Source organism: Schistocerca cancellata, chromosome 7 (assembly GCF_023864275.1).
Source record: "Schistocerca cancellata isolate TAMUIC-IGC-003103 chromosome 7, iqSchCanc2.1, whole genome shotgun sequence".
Classification (NCBI taxonomy): domain Eukaryota; kingdom Metazoa; phylum Arthropoda; class Insecta; order Orthoptera; family Acrididae; genus Schistocerca; species Schistocerca cancellata.
In genome coordinates, this window is record NC_064632.1 from 502,191,851 (window position 1) to 502,196,576 (window position 4,726).

Genomic DNA, 4,726 nt, shown 5'->3' on the forward strand with positions numbered 1-4,726 from the left:
TTTTTCGGCTAAGAAATGCAGTTCAGTAACTTGAAGGGGGCGTGCGTGTGAGAAGAGATTCATAGCGAGGTGAGTGAAACTTAGCAATGAAACCCCCCGCCGAAAGTCTGTCGAGACGCTTAACGTGAAACCGGCTGTCCTTCAAGGTGCGCCTGCAGGTAGTGCGATAATAGGTTCTGTACGCACGAGAAAACCAAATTTCCAGAGGCTGGATTTGTCCAGTGGTTCCAGGTGGTATGAACTGCAAAGTCACACACTTTCCAGGAACGACTGTTTGCTTTAAAGGGGTATGATTTTTTATACGCAGAACAAGAATCAAGCAAGTTAATTTGAGCAGCCATTGGCCAAAAGCAGTGCTCGTACTATAGTTTTCCCACTCTTGCCTGCTACGACTTACATATTCCCTACATCGCGCGTTTCGTTTCGTCACAGGGTTATTTGGTAAGAATGATAGCGTTACGGAGATGTTTAGCAAACTCAAGTGGCAGACTCTGCAAGCGAGGCGCTCTGTATCGCGGTGTAGCTTGCTGTCCAGGTTTCGAGAGGGTGCGTATCTGGATGTGGTATCGAACATATTGCTTCCCCCTACTTATACCTCCAGAGGAGATCACGAATGTAAAATTAGAGATATTCGAGCGCGCACGGAGGCTTTCCAGCAGTCGTTCTTCCCGCGAACCATACGCGACTGGAACAGGAAAGGGAGGTAATGACAGTGGCACGTAAAGTGCCCTCCGCCACACACCGTTGGGTGGCTTGCGGAGTATAAATGTAGATGTAGATATAGATCCCTTGCAAGATCACGCTTCACGTGAAAGAATCGTAGGGTGCAGAGCACCTCCAACCTCTCGCAGCAAAGTAAATAACTTTCCAGCCAATTTACCATCCAGATTAACAGACGGCATAATTGTACACGAATACGTTACATTGATGTTAGTTGATCTTTATACAACACACTTGGTACCTCTAATTTACAGGGTTCCTTTCATGAGCATTTCCTCTTCAAATTCCGACGGTTCGGAGTTGAAAGCGAATTCCTTACTGAATGATGGGTAAGTTAGTTTATCTCATCTACAAATTTTCAGATTGATTTCACAGTTTGCCGTGCATTGTGAGGCTGACGCTTTGTTTGAAATTTCGTTACCTTTCGTCTTCGAAATCTGTAGCACTATCTGGAGTTATACAACCATCCTGTGTTTCCCTTGTCGCGTGCAATTTGACGTGTACAACGTACTAAGTCACTACCATGCACATACTGTAAACTGTACCGAGAATCCTTGAAACGCACAAACACTAGACTTTCCACCAAGTGCGCCTTGTCCTCCGTTGAATATCCATATGCACTACATGATCATAATGCGGCTGACTTATTAGAAATCTGTTCATAACAGTTTTTTTTACTACACAGCGGATGTTCTTCCACGTACATAATTATGTTTACCACCCGCTTCTTCTACAACGATTGTCCTTTACTACGGTTCAGTAGAGACGGGATTTGTAGCTCCCTGTCCGACAACGATGATGAAGTACACGGTTTGACACCTGTTTCAGTATTACTTTAACTTGGTAAGCACGTATTGTCTTCGTTGTACTTCTCATCTACTTTGGCCGCACAGTGGAGCGTATACGACACCACACAATCCACTGACTCATCTTGCAGAAACGCCATTATTTCATCTGCCACTCTGTAACGCCGGAAATACTATAAGTAGGCTGTTTATGCTTTCTTATTGGCAACGCCACGTAGCGCTCTGTACGAAAATCACTGGCTGTGCTGTGTGCAGTCTGTGGCTAGTTTGCATTGTTGTCTGCCATTGTAGTGTTTGGCAGCGGCAGCTGGATGTGAACAACGCGTAGCGTTGCGCAGTTGGAGGTGAGCCGCCAGCAGTGGTGGATGTGGGGAGAGAGATGGCGGAGTTTTGAAGTTTGTAATACTGGATATCATATATTATGACTATTAAGGTAAATACATTATTTGTTCTCTACTAAAATCTTTCATTTGCTAACTTTCCCTATCAGTAGTTAGTGCCTTCCGTAGTTTGAATCTTTTATTTAGCTGGCAGTAGTGGCGCTCGCTGTATTGCAGTAGTTCGAGTAATGAAGATTTTTGTGAGGTAAGTGATTTGTGAAAGGTATAGATTAATGTTAGTCAGGGCCATTCTTTTGTAGGGAATTTTGAAAGTCAGATTGCGTTGCGCTAAAAATATTGTGTGTCAGCTTAAGCACAGTCTTGTATAAATTGTTCAAAGGGGACGTTTCAATACATATCCTCCTATTTCCATCTATTGTACTATAATTTTTTCCTTGTTTTGTTACCTCAAAATATGACATTTTTGTCTCTTTATATATTGTAATTGTTTCACTGTGTATATATATATATATATATATATATATATATATATATATATATATATATATATGCATTTATGTCGATGTATAATTGGTTGTTTTGTAAATATTATTTGTATTTTTACGCTGGGTCTTGCCTAGGGAAAACTATGCTATCGAACGAATACGTCGATAGGTCGTGTGGAGAATCAAAGTGTGTAGGATCTTTGGTAGTGTTAACTCTGCCTCGTGGAACGCGGCCAGACCAGAGAGAGTCTGGCTGGAGTAGCGGGTGGAGCAGGTGTGTTGTGTGAAGCTCCCGCGAGTTGCCGCGCTATCGGGGTTTGGCAGCATGTAATTGCGCTCGACTTGCGATGATAGTTTCTGACATGGTGTCGCGGACGGGAAGCATTATCTGGCGCACATCAAGAGCCCGTTTCGTCTGGTGACCGTGTCGAGAAGAAGGCGCGCCAACATCCAGCTTCTGCAACAGCGACGGCCGACAATGAGTGACTGTCGCCACATCCTCGATCGACGGCTTCAAACCTTCAATCAACCAACAAGGAAGACTGGAAGCACGTAAAGTTTTAGAACTGTATGGCAGACCTCAGCTTTTCAAACTTTTAAAATTGTTGCATCACAAAATTACAGCAACTTAGCATGAACCTTTGTTGCTCATTGTCCCAATTGCATTGCCAAGCAGGGTCCCTTCCTTTTCCGAAATGAACCCGAGTGTCGTTGAAATTCAAACGCCAGCATTAACTTAATATAATTCAATTTCGCTGCTTTAATTTCAAAGTTCAGTTAAAGTATTCATAGCTGGCTACAATAGTTAGATTACACTAGCACAAATTAAGAGTGCGAGTTTTGTTACCGTATTTTAGCTTACCTGTGACTGCAGCTCAGCTTGGTACGTACTAAATTTTACTATTGTTAATTGTTCAGAATCATTTAATTCAAGTTCAAAGTTAAATCTCTTATTTCTAAATTGCGTAGATTCAAGTAGCTTTTGAAATGATTGTTGAGGTAGTCCAAGACTAACCGTATTTTACTGAATTTCGATGTGCTTCAGAAAGAAAGCTCACTATTAACTTCAGTCACTAAATTAACTTCCGATTTTCCGGTTTTATTAATTCTTTTGCTAAATTAAGTCAGAGTGTAGCGAAATTTATTACTTCTGACAAACTTTCAGTTTTCACACTACACTTGTCAACCTTCAGTTGCCACGCTTCTAGTGCTAATTATATGTGTAATAATCTTTCTTTTTCAGTTACTATAGTAATTTCCAAAATGAGATTTTCATTCTGCAGCGGAGTGTGCGCTGATATGAAACTTCCTGGCAGATTAAAACTATGTGTCCGACCGAGACTCGAACTCGGGACCTTTGCCTTTTGCGGGCAAGTGCTCTACCAACTGAGCTACCGAAGCACGACTCACGGCCGGTACTCACAGCTTTACTTCTGCCAGTACCTCGTCTCCTACCTTCCAAACTTTACAGAAGCTCTCCTGCGAACCTTGCAGAACTAGCACTCCTGAAAGAAAAGATATTGCGGAGACATGGCTTAACCACAGCCGGGGGGATGTTTCCAAAATGAGATTTTCATTGTGCAGCGGAGTGTCCTTAGGACTGGCGACCGTAATTTCCCCCAAATCTCAAATATCTAATTACCGCTAGTTGATTGTTAACGTAACGGCCGCACATTTACTTTCTTTATTAACTTTACCCCTATTTCAAAATTAATTTCCACCAGTTTCATTAGCATTTTTCCTTTCATTTAGATGTAACCCTTTCCTCCCTCTTTACCGACAAATTAACCTTGGTGACGATTGCTTTTCCCAAATTTCCATTAGGTACACGCGGTTTAATTTTTCACTGTCATTAAGGTCGATAAGTGAGGGGGAGGTTACAACTCCTTTCTCAGTCTGCGAAATTTCTTGGGTTCCTTTCTGACGAAATGTCAACTTCGGAAACTGTTGTTGTAGATATAATGCACTGTTTGCTTGCAGTGTTTGCTTTTTTTGCCATTGTCGTTACTCTGCTTTCTATCGACACCTCTGGCACTGAAGCTCTGTTGTGAGTTACTCTTCGACTAAGCAGTTCGACTTCGCTCCGCAGACTCACTCTGTGCTCGTCATAGGGTACTTCTAGCCGCGCCCCCTGTTGCCAGTCAATATTGTCAGTCAATAGTGTGGTTGCATTGCAGACAACATATCTGACGTCGTATACCGTAAACATCAGTGACATTTTGTGACCCTGCGCTTAAGGAGTTCCTTGTTAGTAACGCTAAGAGCTGAACGCAGAGGAGAAGTACAGCCGCAGTATTCCCAGAGGACATGTATTTCTGTTGCAAAATGTAGTGTGATTCATTCACTTGGGAAAAATATTTTGGTGGTAACAAAA

At 42.3% G+C, this 4,726-nt stretch overlaps 1 non-coding gene across 1 annotated transcript; it reads right to left on the bottom strand.

Moving 5' to 3' along the window:
* Positions 1-3,678: 3,678 nt before the first annotated feature.
* Trnal-caa (transfer RNA leucine (anticodon CAA)) lies at positions 3,679-3,753 on the bottom strand. The gene has a single exon. It is a non-coding gene; the product is annotated as a tRNA-Leu (tRNA).
* Between the last annotated feature and the right edge of the window lie 973 nt (positions 3,754-4,726).